The sequence below is a fragment of the Macaca thibetana genome, chromosome 1, assembly GCF_024542745.1.
Source record: "Macaca thibetana thibetana isolate TM-01 chromosome 1, ASM2454274v1, whole genome shotgun sequence".
NCBI lineage: Eukaryota > Metazoa > Chordata > Mammalia > Primates > Cercopithecidae > Macaca > Macaca thibetana.
In genome coordinates this window covers 121856180-121873463 of record NC_065578.1, presented here as the reverse complement: position 1 = coordinate 121873463, position 17284 = coordinate 121856180, and the positions used below count along the sequence as shown (strand labels likewise).

The 17284-nt window shown below is 43.4% G+C and overlaps 1 protein-coding gene and 2 non-coding genes across 3 annotated transcripts in view; 1 reads left to right on the top strand and 2 right to left on the bottom strand.

Annotated features, from left to right (window-relative positions):
* The window catches only part of LOC126952281 (neuroblastoma breakpoint family member 6-like protein), a 142231-nt gene that overhangs the window by 44360 nt on the left and 80587 nt on the right, over positions 1-17284 (bottom strand). The gene's annotated exons all lie outside the window — the stretch shown is intronic.
* On the top strand, positions 1844-2007 carry LOC126944203 (U1 spliceosomal RNA). Its single transcript, XR_007721975.1, has one exon. It is a non-coding gene; the product is annotated as a U1 spliceosomal RNA (small nuclear RNA).
* On the bottom strand, positions 9741-9812 carry TRNAQ-CUG (transfer RNA glutamine (anticodon CUG)). Its single transcript has one exon. It is a non-coding gene; the product is annotated as a tRNA-Gln (tRNA).

Below are 17284 nucleotides of genomic sequence, written 5' to 3'. Positions count from 1 at the left end.
ATCTGATCTTGTGGCCCCCACGCGGGAAATAACCCAGCACAAGAGGACAGCTTCAGCTCCCTCTGATTTCATCTCCAACCTGACCAATCACAACTCCCAATTCACTGGCCCCCATCCACCAAATTATCCTTAAAAACTGGTCCCAGAATTCTTGAGGAGACTGATTTGAGTAAAAATAAAAGTCTGGTCTCCCACACAGCCAGCTCTGTTTAAATAAATCTTTATTGCAATTCCCCTGTGTCGAAAAATTGGCTCTGTCTAGGCAGCAGGCAAAGTGAACCTGTTGGGCAGTAACACTCCTGCCGCCAAAACCCACTACACACTGTATGACTCAGTTTATATGAAAGTAAAGGGCAGGAAAAACTTGCCTGATAAATTTGCAGAGACGGGGGTGAAAACCATTAATAAGTCTGTGGAGTATTGTCAGAGTTTGGTATTGTAGTCTACATATTAAAAGTAATCAGTTAAACACTTGAAATAAAATTTCCCCCAAATATGTTTGCCAAATTTGGATGACTTTGTTTCTGTCTTTGCAGAATATAAAGTGTTGACATGAGGTAAGCGCTAAGGTCTAGAGAAGGCAGTGGAAGAGATGACAAAACGACTCCAGCACCATGCCTGAGTCCAGTGTGCTCTGCTGGGGCTGCACATTTTTGTACACTGCTGTATTGTTATGCCCAGACCCTCTGTTCCCCAAAGAAGACCACCAGAGTCCAGAGTCAAAGCCAAGCGGCAAGGATCTTTACCACAAGTTCGAACTTGGTCCCTCCATTACACAGCATACAAGAGGGCCCCGAACAATGCGAGTGTTTGCTTTTTATAGCCTGAAAGTTACAGGGGAACAAAGGAATTCTTTTGGTTCCCGCGCTTTCAGTAAAACTTTGAACGGCTGCCTCCTTATCGGAGACTTTTCCAGGTGGTGTTTGTACTGGGCTCAGGAAGTTTGAGAGATATATGGCAATATGTGGTGGGATGGGAGGATGGGATGTGTTTGTACTGGGCTCAGGAAGTTTGAGAGATATATGGCGATATGTGGTGGGATGGGAGGATGGGATGTGTTTGTATTGGGCTTGTTTGTTTTGAGCCCGGGGCTGAGGAATGTGCCCGGCTCCTCTCAGTATTTGAAAAACCCTACAAGATTCATGAAACTGGACAACCGTCTTTATAACACTCCTAGAGATAAAACAAGTAAGGATGGCTGGTTTGCAGTCATCTGAGCAGCTTCTCTAGTTTCATAGATACGGTTTCTCTCTGATATTGAACGACTTCTAATTTCAAGCAGAAAGCTACATCACAAGGATAACCGTATGTGAAAAGAACCGGCTTTCTGTGTAATCCTAAACTTTCTAGTTTGCGCATTAAAAGCCATTATTTGAAGAAGAGCGCACAGGCTCCAGTTGGCCACCAAAGGGGTCCTTGGCATCACAGGCTAAGAACCTACTTCTTTGGGAGAGACCAGGGGCGGGGAAGGGAGGGGAAGGAGACAGAGGCAGGCGTCATTTCCTCCGCGGGCTCCAGCAGCCGCTTGGTCGGCTGAGTGGCGGAGGGTGGGGCAGAAGAGCAGAGGGGGACCGGGAAAGGCGCTGTCGGTGACATCACGGAGAGGGCGATTCCTATGTAGATGAGGCAGCTCAGGGGCCGCTGCTTCGCCACGAAGGATTTCTCCTGCTTTGGGAACAAGTCCAGGACCTCCGGTTGGACATGAGAGTCCCAGCTGTGTGTCAGGGCTAGGAGAGCTGGGAGTGGCATGGGGGGTGTGAGGGTTGGGGTGCGCGGGGCAAGTGACCGTGTGTGTAAAGGTTGAGGCATATGGAGCTGTGGCAGGGCGGAGACGTATGAACTCATACTTACCTGGCAGGGGAGATACCATGATCACGAAGGTGGTTTTCCCAGGGCGAGGCTTATCCATTGCACTCCGGATGTGCTGACTCCTGCGATTTCCCCAAATGTGGGAAACTCGACTGCATAATTTGTGGTAGTGGGGGACTGCGTTCGCGCTTTCCCCTGAATTTTGTAGTGCTAAAAGCAGGTTGGTTGCAAAGAAGGACGTATTTCTTGTTTTCATTGGCATGTAGGTTACGTGGTGTTGTGTTATTTCTGTATCCGGATGGCAGAAAAACAGGAAGTAATATGTCGCGGCCGTTCCAGTCGACCGCACGGCTTCTTTCTTTCTACTTGAAGCTAATTGTTGCAGAGATTGGTCCATGGTCTCCAGTTTCTTGGGGTCTCACGCTCTGCAAAAATCTTAGTATTTCTCACTAGTTCCCAGTCACCTTTTACACAGCCTCTGCTTCTAACCGCCGTCCCTACAGGAGTTTGTAGGATTTCTGTGCTAGCGGGGAATGTGTTCTCATAACACTCTTACTTTGTGGAGGGGAACAGGTCTGCCGGCCCCCAGGTGTCCTAACTCAATTCATCCCGAGGCTCGCTGGTCAGAACCGCAGTCTCACCTGTCTTGGCAAAATGCGCTGCGATCCTCCCTGAAATATAAGGCGGAAAACTTTATGCGGAGCCGTGTCCGCTGTCTCCTGCCGTTTACGTATCTAGGCTTTTTTCAGACCTCATTTAAGCGACAGCTTCTTGTTTGATGTCTCGCTTCCACATCCAATATCCATTGCCAGGCAACTTTCTAGATAGCATCCCGACCCATCCTTCCCACCTCCAAGCAGCCCTTTCCTATCTCTGGCGCCAGTGTCCTTCCCCGTCCCTCTTTTCTTCAGGCCCTCGCTTATCTCCTTCATGGGCAGAGAATACTTAGCTGTCTCTCAACCTGCGTTTTGCGCTTGACATGCATCAGTACCCTGGCAAATTCGGACGTTTCCTTAATACTCCTTCTCAAATGGCATTGTAAATTCATCTTTTTAACTCCCAGTCCCTGCACTACTTGAGCACGAGAATTGCACTACAGAAGAAAACCGCAGGCCTAGTGAAAAAAACCCAGGCTGGCGGTTCTGGGCATTTTGCCAGCCTCTCCCAGGTTATGTTTTCTGACCCCACCCACTTCTGATCTGTAATGTCCTGGTCAATAGAAACTACCTGGCTCAAACGTAAAAGGCAAGGCGAACCACGGCAGGAAGGCCTATGGCGTCCCCTGGTGGCTACCCTGGGGACGGCACTCGTAGATCCGCGCGTCCCGAGAAGCCTCTGCCATCCCGACCCGGGTGAGGTGCAGAAACCCGCGGCTGCAAAGAAAACCGGCTAGAACGCACAGGACGCCCAGCGAGTGTTCAAGACACTGCGAGTGGAAGCCGTACGTCCTACGGACTGATCTAGTTTGAGGAAGACGAGCCATTTATTTCTAACCCCAGCAGCGGACATTGCCTTGCTCAAATATATATGAACAAAGACTGAAAACAACTTTCATTGCGTTACTGACGAGCAAACGGGTTCTTAGAATGTTTAAGAAATGTCCTTTGTTTCGGGACCGTCATCACTAAGGTATGCTTGGGATTCCTAATTGAGGAGTTTCTGAGCAAAAGCAGCCGACCAATCCAGTGGCTGAGAACTGCTTCGATATTGGCTTCCAGGCACATCAGAAATACCGAGGTTCTGACAAAGACGTGAGCTTCTGTCTGCCTTTGGAAAGGCCTTCTTCCAGTCCTGGCGCTGCCACTTGCCTTCTGTTTGACCTTCGGCCAGCCAGGTCCTTCAATTTGCTAGGCCTCCAGTTGGAAAGTGTTACATGAAAATAATAATAATGTGCTATTAGAGTTATTGCACAGATTACAGAAGACAATCTAATAGTACAGCTAGCATCGTGTGTGGCTTACATTAAAGGTTTGCTGATAGGAAACAATATCCCAGATAAGGTTTTTCCCCCTTAATTATGAAATATAGTAAAGAAAATTGTGTGGACTTCTGCTTCAGGCCTCAACATTTTTCAAAACACATTTGCATGAATTTTGTACTTGTGAAGGTGACATCCTTCTACAAAATAAGCTAAAACTAAAGAATGACAAATGGAATTTACAGAATATATATTCACAAAAAGAACTTGTTCCTAGCAGCTTTGTTTACAATAGTCCCCAAACTGGAAACGGTTCATATGTATCAAGAGGTGAATGGACCTATTGTGATATATTCATCCAATGGAAGATGGGACAAGTCATGGAAACATGAAATAGCATGGGTGAATCTCAAAAACCTCATGCTGAGTGATGAAAAGAGTGCATTCTGTGCGGTGCCATGAAGCTGAATTTCTAGAACAGGTGAAACTAACCTGTATAGTGACAGAAACTACATCATTGATTGCTGGGGACAGGGAGTCGAGGGGACTGACTGCAAAGGGCACAAGAGGACCTTTTGGAGTAATAGACATGTCATCAAATTTGAAATGAATGCATTGTATCATATTCAACCAATGCCTTAATCAATTTGATTGTAAAAAGTAATAAGAAAACCACTACAGGTTGGGCGTGGTGGCTCACGCCTTTATCCTAGCACTCTGGGAGACTGAGGCAGGCAGATCACCTGAGGTCAGGAGTTTGAAGCCAGAGGGGTCAACATGGTGAAACCTCATCTCTACTAAAAATACAAAAAAAAGAAAAAAAAATTAGCTGGGCGTGGTTGTGGGCGCCTGTAATCCCAGCTACTCGGGAGGCTGAGGCAGCAGAATCTCTTGAACCTGGGAGGTGGAAGTTGCAGTGAGCCTAGCTCACACCACTACACTCCAGTCTGGGTGACAGAGTGTGTGATGCCACGCAAAAAAAAAAAAAAAAAAAAAAGATAAAAATAAAAGGCCAGATGCAGTGGCTCATGCCTGTAATCCCAGCACGTTGGGAGGCCTAGCTGGACAGATCACGAGGTCAAGAGATCGAAACCATCCTGGCCAGCATAAGGAAAGCCCATCTCTACTAAAAATACAAAAATTAGCTGGGTGTGGTGGCGAGAACCTGTAGTCGCAGCTACTTGGGAGGCTGAGGCAGGAGAATCGCTTGAACCTGGGAGGCGGAGGTCGCAGTAAGCCGAGATCATGCCACTGCACTTCAGCCTGGGTGACAGAGCAAGACTCCATCTCAAAAAACAAACACACAACAACAAAAACAAAACCACTGCAAATCATAATGCATTCTACTTAATTTCATGTGCGTTTAGCTTTAGAAGATTCTTTTAGAAAAGTGTCTCTTGAAATGTGATTGGGAGTTCAGGAATTCCTTCATTTGTGTTTCTATCTCTTTGTCTTCAGTTAAATTCATGCACTATTAAATGGAATATTTATAAAATGAAAATACGGTCTAAGCTCAATTTTACAAAAACATATATATATATAAAATACATATAACTCCCATATATATATATAGTTTTCTTTATTCTATTTTTTCTTTTGTGGGTGTGTGGGCGGGGGACAGTCTAGCTAAAATACACATTCTTCTCTCTATAGATATACCAGAAGAACATGACTCGATCAGTGTTGCCCTAATGTTAACAAAAGTTATTTTGAACTTAAGGTGATCAGAAATTTTACGTATCTGCACTTTTTCTGTATTGGTGGTATGGTCTATGCTAAGCATGTATAATTTTGTTTTAAAAAAATGAGAGTAACTTTAAAATTGTTTGGAAGACAAATATGTACATGTGAACAGTACTTAATTCCAGGTGATGGGAATATGGATGACTGGTTATCTTTTTCTTTCTGTATCTTCTATATTTTTAAATGGAAAACTCAATGACCTGGAAGTGAAAGAACAGATTAGATTTGGAAGGGGTGTGGGGCAGGTGAGAGGAAAATGTAAAGGGAAGGACAAACCCAGTTCTGGCAGGACCGTGTTTAAATTGAAGGTTTCTGGGGATCAGTTGTTGCCATAAGAAGGAAATGGGGAGGCAGGAAAATCATGAAAATATTTAGGACAGTGTATTGCCTGTCTCATCATTCCTCCTCCTTTTGTGTGTCTTCAAAAGAAATACACAGACTTACATTTCTTTTCAAGCTTGCTTACCATTTGTGTTTCTCTTTTATTAGTGTAACTGGCCTGTAGATTTATCTTGCTGGTTGCCCAGAAAAGCCAATGGAGCTGAGAACAGCAGGCTTTCTACAATAGAGAAAGAATTTAATAAAAGCAGAGGCAGCTGAGGGACCAGGACAGGGGTTTATTATTACTCCAATCTGCCTCCCCCCAAATTCAGAGACTAGGGTTTTGTTGTTGTTTTGTTTTTCGGATAGTCTGGCAGGCAGGGGGCTAGGGAATGGGCAAAGCTGATCGGTTGGTTTGGGGGATGAAATCACAGTGTCAGAGCTTGTTTACTACACTCAGTCAGTCCCTGGGTGAGGGCCACAGGACCAGATGAGCCAGTTTACCGGTCTGGGTGTGCCAGCGAGTCCATCATAAGGCAGGGTCTGAAAAATACCTTGAACACCCTGTCAAATCTTAGGTTTGATACCAATAATGTTACATAAAGGCACAGTTGGGGAGCTTAGGAATCACGTGGCTTCTGGCTACATGGCTCCTGAGCCATAATTTCCAATCTCGTGCCTAATTTGTTAGCTTTGCTAAGGAGGTCTGATCCCCAAGATAGGAAGGGGTTTGTCTGGGGAAGGGGTAATCATCTTTGCTTCAGACTTAGACTTGGAACTAAACTCCTCTTATAGTTAGCCTGGCCTATGCCCCGGAATGGACAAGGGCAGCTCAGAGGTTAGAAGTAAGATGCGGTCAGTTAGGTCAGATTTCTTTCACAGTCGTAGTTTTCCTATGCCAGGTTTTTCTCACTGTCATAATTTTTGCAAGAGTGGTTTTGTTAGGAGCAGTATAAACGCAGTGGTTCTGAGACTGTCCTCTGGAGCCAGGCTGCCTTCACTTCAAATTCCTGCTTTCAAATCCTCCTTTGCTGGCTGAGTGACCCTGGGCAGGTCACTTAATGTCTTTGTGCATCTCAGTTTTCTCATACGGAATATGAAGGTGATGGTGTGACCTCTGCCTGAGGTAAGGACTAAATGAGTAAACATATGCACTCATCAACTGTGTGTGACATGTGGCACTTTGTGTTTCAGGCACAGTTGATGATGTGCATATGTTACTCATGTGCATGTTAGCTCTTGTATTTTGCCTGCAACACTGCACAAAGAGCAGATGTGATGAAAACCGGTTGCACGGAAGTTATAGCCATGATACTTTCCAGTGACCCTGCACCCTCCCAGGGAGACTGCAGTAATCCTCTCACCAGCAGTAACCTCCTGGGCTGGGAGATCCCAGGAAGGCCCCTCAATCTCCAGCAGGTTTGACCCTCAAGGAGCTTCACAGAAGGAGCTAGAGAAGTATTTCTATCTGGGAGGAGCTGGGAGTTTATTAGCTCATCCAAAGGGGAATAATGATTCAAATTCTTGCTTCAAATCTGCCCCAATAAAATTTTTATAGTTTTACAGTGGAAGACATTTGTACATGTAGGGGAGGAAATATGACTCTTCCTCACCCAGCCTAGCTTCACTGCTGAGACCCTTACAGCAAAACACAGACCAACAAGAGAAGAGCATATGTATTTATTGAATGTAAGTTTTACATGACAGGAGTGCCTTCCAAAGGAAACAAAGGCCCATGGAAACAGCTAAACCTCAGGGTTTTTTGTTGTTGTTGTTTGTTTGTTTTTGGTTTGTTTTTTAACAGTAGTTTTATTGAAGAATGGATAGTCATGGAGAAGTATGATAAGACAATAAAAGTATGATCTAACAGTAACAAACTGAGGAAAACGTAGCCAGGCCTCTGTGTTCAGGCTCTTTGTGTCCCTGGGTCTTCACACTCCAGAATGCACCTTTCCTCTGAGTACAGAGAGGGCACCTCTCACATAAGGGTCTTACAATTGACTTCAGGGACGAAGGGCAGGGGGAGGGTGACAGTGACCTTCCTGCTTCTGTTGTTTACTCAAATTTCTTTAGCATAAAATATTCAATACCCTAAGATGTTATATTTTGGAGTAGCATGTCCTGAACCCCATCATGCTCATGCAACAAAACCCAGTCATTGAAGAGCGATGACTACAAAATATTTAAATTCAAAATACAAATGATGGCCAAGAGGGGTGGCTCATGCCTGTAATCCCAGCAGGGAGGTGCAGGGAGGCCCAGGCAGGGGGATCACTTGAGTTCTGGAGTTCCAGACCCGCCTGGCCAAAATGGCGAAACCCCTCTGTACCAAAAATACAAAAATTAGTCCAGCACGTGGTGCAAACCTGTTGTTCCAACTACTTTCAGGGGGTGGGGAACCAGTGGGCTGAGGATCAACGGGAATAATATCATATTTACAAGTTTTTTTTTTTTCCTATAAGGCTAGTCAATGAAGCAGTGGAAATGGAGAAGGAACAAAGAAACCTGTAACTGGTTGTGATCAATTCTTTGTAAACAGGAATGAATTCTTTATGCATTATACTCTGTTATCAAAGTTACATATGCTGCAAAGCTGGAGGTGAACAGCAGTGCCCAGGTCCCTTCCTACACTTATCTCTAGGGATAACAATTTTTAATGTGTGCAACCAACCTGTACATAAATATTGTTACTCTTCGACTGTCCAATTTTCCATCCCAGGCCCTGCAGTCCAGCCTGCAAGGGGAAACAGAGTTTGTGTTTCCTTACCTGCCAGTCCACTCTAAGGAGCCAAGAAGGCGTCATCTCACCCCCCACTCCCGGCTCGTCCTCCAAACTCGTCCTCAAAGACTGCGGTGTTTTTCAGTCCTTCGTAAGCGCTCTCAGCCGCAAAATATGAAAATCAGAGCTATGTTCTTGAGTGCCTGGAGTGACATCTTAGTTCCCAAGACCGACCCATCAGGAACCTCATCCCAAGTGCTCTGAAGAGCAGGAGAGAACATTTTAACTCTGGTAGCGTCCTAAGGCGTCTTCTCCTTGGGGCAGGGTTCTGACGGGACGAGGGGGAGCCCCACTGTCAGGGACTCGCCCCTCAGAGCTGCTCAGGCTCCTCTTCCCCGTGGTGCCGCGGGAGTTCGGCTGGGGCGGAGGAGGATCAGAACCCGCGCTCCCAGGCCGTGTGCTTGAAGAGGCCGCCGTGCGAATTTCTCTTTCCGGCTGAGATCTTGGGACGAAAGAATGAAATTTCCCGGAGTCAGGTCCCACAGCTTAGTGAAACAGCGACTTTTAGGGCCCGCAATGGAGACGTAGGAGCTAGAAATTCGGCATAAAAATCTGAATATGAAGAACAGAGTAAATTAACATTCAGAATCAGATGGACCATGTGAATAAAGCAGTGCTACTCCCAAGTTAGGTCTCCAACCATCGATCCTAAGCTGAGACACAATCTCCAATGACTGAGCTAACCCCATCAAAATTTCTCACGCCACCGTTTACTTACCAAAATGACAATGGGTGCCATTACGAGATTTCCTGGGTGAAAGGAATCTCCGGGTCTAGGATTGAGGGGCGACAGCCTTTTTAGTGAAGGAGACCTCTCACCCCGAGGCCCAGGGTCGCCCTGAGACGGGTGAGCACTTGCTGGGTCGTTGGATCCCTGGCGGGGGTGTCCGGGCCAACGGTTGCTGGGTGCCGGGAGGCTGGCCCTGGAAGGGGACCCTCCAGGCTCGGTGACCCCGACTGGATGATTGGGCGATTTCCCTGTGGTCCGGGTCACTGTGAGAACCCGGTTTCTGGGATCCCGAATGCGGAAGAGGGAGACGAAGAGAGGACAAGGCGCCGGGTACACAGCGAGGCTCAGACAGCGGGAGCAGAAGGGACACGGAAGCCCGCAGCTCGGAGTTTCTGAACGTCAGCAGTAAAACACGGCGTTACGGTCCTAATTAAACAGAAAGGTTCCACCGAGACTCGAACTCGGATCGCTGGATTCAGAGTCCAGAGTGCTCACCATTACACCATGGAACCTCACGGTGCAGAGTGGCCGGAGGTGTCTGAATTCCTAATAAGTAGCAATAGATTCCCCCCCACCCATGTCAAGGCATTTCTATTATGCCACAAGCAACACTCAAGGAGGAGCAGGAAGGAGCCATCCTTCTTGCTTTCTCTCTGCTCTCTCCTTTGATCGACTTCTATCATTTCATTTGCACCTCGGAAAATGAGGCAAAAATCCGCTCTGGGTTTAGAGCCAGAGAAGAGACCCTGAAGCCTTGTTCATAGAGTTTCCTGTGCCGAGGTGAAATTTCTTTCTTCCTTTCTTCGTTTCTTTCTCTTTCTTTCATTCTCTCTCACTTTTCTTCTTTCTTTCTTTCTTTTTCTTTCTTTCTTTCCTTCTTTCTTTCTTTCCTTCCTTCTTTCTTTTCTTTTCTTTCTTTCTTTCTTTCTCTCTCTCTCTCTTTCTTTTTCTTTCTTTCTTTCTCTCTCTCTCTCTCTCCTTTCCCTCCCTCCTTTCCTTTCCTTCTTTCCTTCCTTCCTTGCTTCCTTCCGCTTTCCTTCTCCCTCCCTTCCTCCCTTCTTTCCTTTTTCTTTTTCTTTCTTTCTTTCTTTCTTTTTCTTTTCTGTTCTTTTCTTTTCTTTCTTTCCATTGAGACAGCATCTCCTTCTGTTGTTCAGGCTGGAGTGCAGTGCAGTGGCAGTGGGCCATCTCCCCTCACTGCAACCTCCGTCTGCCGGGTTCAAGTGATTGTAATCCCCAGTAGCTGGGATTACAAGTGTGGGCCACCATGCCTGGTTAAAGGTTGTATATTTAGTAGAGATGAGGTTTTGCCATGTTGGCCAGGCTAGTCTTGAACTCTTGACCTCAAGTGATTTGCCCACCTTGGCCTCCCAAAGTGCTGGGATTACAGGTGTGAGCCACCACACCCAGAAAGGAGATGAAATTTCTGCAAAATTTCTGTTATTTTCTTTTTGCTTTCCCTCTTTTCTGTTTGCCCAAGGAGGCCAGATGGTTGTCAAAACAGGACATGGGACGTCCTGGGCGCCTTGCCTCCTTCCTCCCTGTAGTATATAACAGAAGACAGCAATCAAATGAGATTGGGAAGCAGGGAATCCTTCACTGTCCTGTTCATATACTTCTATGTTTGTTTGTTTGGTTGGTTTTAATAAAATTTTCTCACCAGAAATGGAAATTTTTTGGATTTAAAATAAATGCAGTCAGCCACATTTTACATTTCTATAAAACACTCAAACCAGGCCATACTCACCTGCTATGACTCAAAATCAACCATATACTGTCAAGGTCAGGAGGCAGGGCCCTCACATTTAAGCACAGTGTGTTTTCTCAGAATTGGCCAAGTTGATGCCATTCCAATTTCTCAATATCTCATGACCCATTAATTGTGGTCTTTAAAAGTGTACATGTATTGTTACTGAAAGGCCAAATGTTTGCTCTAGGCCCTGCTGCTCAGCTCACAGAAAGCCAATCATTCAGACGTTGAGTATTGCCAAGGAAGAAGGCTTTAATTGGGTGCTGCAGCTGAGGATATGGGAGATCAGTCTCAAATCAATCTTCCTGATCGACTAAAGTGAGGGGTTTATGTATCAGGGAAGAAACATAACTGTGTGTGGGAAAAGAGGAACTAGGGAAGGGTGAGGAAGCATTCATGATGAGTGAGGGGGCTGACATCTTATTGTCTAGAGGCTGTGATCTGCTGAGGTTCGGGTCTATGATGCTTTTTGAGAGGCCTGAGGGTCCTTTCCTAAGGAAGGAACTCAGATAAAACAATGTAACTTTCAAGCTTCAAGACTTGCAGGGTGCATTTCTACGTCTATCCAAAAACACTGTCTGTGGGACTATTGAAAATAGTGGGACTATTGAAAACTGAATTCTATTCAGTACCCATTTTCTATTTGTCAATTCCTCAATCATGGGGAATCTGGTCGTCCATCTTTCAGGCTGCATCATGTGGAGAAAGGGCATCCTGAGCAACTCCACACCATGGGTGACTGCATGGCCACCAAGGAATCAAACGTTCATCTAATACTGTAGTTTCTCCTGAAACACAATAGTCCTCTCTCCAGTTCCCCATTTCCACTAAAGACAAAACACAGCAGGACCAACCTACCTACAAAAGAAGCTTCAGTCCCATATACTTGGCCTGATTACCCACACAAAGTGCAGCAAGAATGTTCATATAGGCGCTCCTAAAGAGGCTTTGCTGGAACATTTCACAATGCCATTTCAGGTAAAGCCCTGGGAAAATTACCAATTCCTCCACCTGTGTCAGATTATAAAAGAAAACAGAATCATGTTGAACTTACGCAAACAAACATATTGTCATGAGTTAAGAATATTCAGTTTACAAATTCTGGAGAAATTCAGCAGAGAGAGAAAAATATGCCTCAAATTCTGTTTAGAAGACTATTGTACTCAATTGTTGCAGGCTATAAATAGCTCAAAAGAAAAAAAGTTCTCCAGACTCTGAAGAATAAACAACGTTTCAAACAAACAAACAAACAAAGGCCGTAAAAACTTACTTCAGTCCTCTATTAGTTTAATCCATGCAATCAACTCCTGCTCTGCTTCATACTGGGCTAGCAATCTCTATGAACACATCAGCCTTTCTATTAGTGCCTTGGAAATTTTCTCTTTAGTTCAATGGCATGATCTCCAAAGTTATCAGAAGCCTGCATCCAAGAGTCTTTTTCATGGACTTCCCCCAAAAAACAAGGCCTGGACTGTAACTGATTATAAGTCACTTTTTGAGAAGAATCAAAGCAAAACAACAATTGTGGATGACAAAACCTTAAGACAGCCATAGTCATAGACACAGTTGACAAGGGAATTTGGTTGCTTCTGTGGCACACAATATAACATAATAATCATAATTATTACTGACAGCATATCAGAACTCTAGGAATCTCACACAATCCTGGAACACACATTAACAACACATCTGTGTCAACAGAACCCAAAGGAAGTGAAACACCACTTCAGATTTGACAATGCTTCTTGCATAATTCTAGCATAACAAATAAGCCTAAGAAGCCTAATATATCTATCTTGGACTTCAAGAACCTAATATCCAAAAAGTTAATTTGAGGTCCAAAAGGCTTAATATGGAAATTTTACTCTTAGAAAGTTTGCCAAATATCCAAGTTTTGAGAGACTTGATATCACAAAATAGGATCACAGGTCACCTTAAAATAGTCAATCATTTAGCCAAAAGGTAAGCAAAAATTTTATATCTATTATTAATATTACACAAACATTTTGACCAAAAGAGAAAACTAAATTTTACCTTTGTGTGGTATATTAAAATGTTAAAGATAATTTTAATAAAACCTTATACACAAATTTAATTATAATCAGTTTAACCATAAGGTAAGTGTTTCATAAACTTTTCATGACCTTTTATACTTTTCTATGAAAAAGCAGATGAATGCTCTAGAAAATCCTGTTATTCCAATACATGGGCCCAGTTGCTGGCCTTGCATCAGTGTGCTTCTGAGTGTAACATCTAATTTGTAGAAAATCTCTGAATTTAAGAGGCCAGGGTGGGTGGGTTGCTTGAACTCAGGAATTTGAGACTAGCCTGGGCAATATGGTGAAACATTGTGTCTACCAAAAATGTAAAAAAGAAAAAACAAAAGAAATAAAGAAAGAAAAAAGGAAGGAAGGAAGGAAGGAAGAGAAAAGAGAAAACAAAAGAGAAAAGAGAATGACAAGAAAGTCTCTAAACTAAACGAATCCCTTAAACTCTGGCCTTAAAATTCTCATGTGCCCACCTCTTCTGTCTAGAAGAAGAGGGGGCATGAGGTAGAAAAGGGGGCAGGTGGGATTGTTGGGCCTAGAGGGATTAAATGGTTTCAATTTCTGGTTCCGTTTCTCATGAAAGCAGTTCATTTTGATTGTCATCTTCCCCAGGGTCTGAAGATGAGGCATTGATTGGTGTCAATATTCAAGATTTAGCAGGAGTAGGTGTCTTTTTCAGACCCAGGAGTCAAAGCCCTGTAAGCTAATAGCACAAAGATTAGGTAATAGGACATTTGTACTGCAGAAAGTTCTATTTCTCTCTAACATGTCACCAATAAAAACACTGTGATTTGGTGTCCAGTAGTTACTGCCTGCAGCACTTCAAACCACTGTATTAAAGTGGTTAGGATACTCCTTGCATGTAACTAGTTGCCAGCATTCTAATGACAGAACTGTGATTGAAAGCATCAAAAATGTGACAGAACCTATGCCAAACTTTTCAAAGTAAGACAATTAAATTTTCTCTCCATCATTTAACAAAATGTTAAATGCAAATATCACTTTTGGAAATTCCGTATGAGGATAAATAATCTTTTGTTTAAATACTATACAACAAAACAAGAACAAAGTGAGAATAAACAAACAGTCATTTCTTTTCAGCTATTTTATGTATTTATTTATTTTGAGACAGAATTTCCCTGTGTCATCCAGGTTGGGGTACAGTCGCAGGATCTCAGCTGACTGCAACCTTCACTTTCGAGTCCCATTTTCAAGGGATTCTCCTGCCTCAGCCTCCTGAGTAACTGGAATCATTTTGCCAAAAGGTAAGCAAAAATTTTATATCTATTAACATTACACAAACATTTTGACCAAAAGAGAAAACTAAATTTTACCTTTGTGTGGTGCATTAAAATGTTAAAGATAATTTTAATAAAACCTTATCCTCAAATTTAATTATAATCAGTTTTGGAATCAGTTCTGGAATTACAGGTGTGCACCACCACGCCCAGCTGATTTTTGTGTTTTCAATAAAGACAGGGTTTCATCATGTTGGCCAGGCTTCTGGCCTTGAACTCCTGGCCTTCACTGATCTGCCCACCTCGGCCTCTCAAAGTGTTGGTATTATAGGAATGAGCCAGAACACCCAGCCTTCTTTTCAGCTATTTTAAAAGAGCATAATCACATATTTCCAAGACTGGTTTCTAGGTAGAGTACTGATTACTGATTAGGTTGCTTTCACCATTAAAATCTTCAAACCAGTGCAACAATTGTACGTGTTTTGTTTTCAAGTATACATACATGAAGTTCCAACAGTGATACAAGGTTTGGGATCAAAAATCACTAGAAATTCTCACAACCTGTTTTTATTACCACGTCATCCAAGTGAAAGTCACTTAATTTTAATAATGGTAAACATAACTAAAGGAGGTTGAGAGAAATCCAATCAATATAATATCCTTAAGGTCAAGGCCAATTTTTCCTGAACATGGGAAATTTGTACCCACGTCACAGTTTTTCCTCATTAAAGGAAAGGGTCTGCAATCAACTCAAATGACTGATTGAAACAAACTCATATTACTGATTGCACTGAAAGTGTACCAAGTCTCAGGCCATGGATGCCTGAGTCCTAGTGTTCCTGTGACATCCCCTTGGGGTAGTGGAACTCTACCTTTCAATGATGGGGAGTCTTGGGCAAGAGCAAGTCTCCTCCCCTTGTCTAATATAGACAGCTTTTGTGTCTAACTCTACCTCAGCAGTTGGCTTATCACTGGGGCCAATGGTTGGACAGGTTCCTAGCTCCAACATCAGTGGTAGATGCCTTTTGGTTTATGTGAGAGAAGCAACCAGGTTTTGTGCCTGTACTCTGGTGGTGGTCGATCATACGATCATGACTTATATGCCTACGCCACTGTGGCAAGCTCAAGAAATTCTCTTTCCCTGCTACGTATGTCTTATCAGCACTAAGGATGTGGGAGGAAAGACCTAGCAAATGGGCAAAAACATGCTATGTGTCTGGGACTCTCAGAGATTCTAAGCTGTCACAATAGTTCACACTTGGCCTTTAAGAAATGATGAAAACTTCAGTGCTTTTTCTCCAACCAACATTTATGGCTGCTATCTTTTTCTTCTATTATCTGTCAAAGATGAACTGCTTCATGTATTTGTCCTTCTATAGGGGGGTATCTCATGCTTTGGACTTCAGCTGACTCAGGGGCCTTGCAACTTCAGCTCTCTGGTGGGATCAAAACACATATGACTTTGCAGACCATACAGCTTTTTCTTGTCATTAGAGTGGGAACAACTGTCTCTTGCAGCTTTCTACATCTTAAACAACTGTTGATTCACATGGCTGTTTTATAAAATTCTTATCTTTTCCTCTATTTCTGGACTAATTTTCCTTCAGGATACCACACAAATTCTTTTAGTCAATCACTTCTTTTGAGGCTATGAGGTAGACATAGTGAGCACCTTGACGATCCCTGCAAATGAGCCTTTCTTTAGGTGCTCGTGGGAAACCTGGGCCCAGACCAGTACTGAAACACGCAACTCTCACTCACAGCTCTAGCTGAATTTTTGTCATGAGGCTCTTTCTCCTCAATCAGTATACTAGTCTTAGAACAAATTTGAAATTGGGACTATCTTAAAATACACTTCCTGAGTGGTTACTAAGATTTGCTGGAGTTTCTCAGAGTAGTAGGTCTTTTGTATGGAACTCTTATGAGGAAAACAGGGAATAAACAGCCTGAGGAGTGGAAAGGGAAGGCTGTACCAGGAATCCTAGGAAAGCTGAGCCTGGGCTCTCAATGCAGAGAACATTCACCATCTGAGAAGTTCTACTCAGTTGCTATTGTTAGTTTAGAATCTCATCAATGAAAATGGTATAGAAGTTTGTTTTCTTCCTGGTTATATGTGCACCTACATAATATCCTTAATTGTGCCTCTTGGCTCACAAGCCTACAATACTTCCTATCTCCCTGGCCCTTTACAGAAAACGTTTGCTGAACTCTATAGACAACAATGCCCCACGCTTTACAGCAAAAGACACCCAGGAGTCTCTTTTACTAATTTTCATTTGTTGGACATTTTTCCTGGTCACCATAAGTTTCCTTTCTTGACTTGTAATGACTAGTCTCTCGTTGACTGTCATTTGCAATGACACAATATATACCGGGACCTCAAAGCAGAAAAAACGTAGAAGAAAACCTAGGAAATATTCTCAACATCAGCCGTGGCAAAGAATTTATGGCCAAGTCCACAAAAACAATTGTAGTAAAAACAAAAATTCACAAGTAGGACCTAATTCAATGAAAGAACTTCTGCACTGCAAAAGAAACCATCAACGGAGTCAATAAACCAGCTACAGAATGGGAGAAAATATTCACAAACTGTGAATCTGACAAAGGTCTAATGTCCAAAATCTATAAGGAACTTAAAAGAAATCAACAGGAAAAAAAATCCCATTAAAGAGTGGGCAAAAAGACATGAACAGACACTTCTTAAAAGAAGACATACAAGCAGTCAGCAAGCACAGGAATAAATGCTCGTCACCACTAATAATCAGAGAAATGCAAATCAAAGCTACAAGGAGATACCATCTCACATCACTCAGAATAGTCATTATTAAAAAGTCAAAAACCAACAGATGCTGATAAGGCTGTGGAGAGAAAGCTTATAAACCCTTGGAGTGAGTGTACATTAGTTCAGTCACTGTGGAAAGCAGTTTAGAGATTTCTCAAAGAACCTA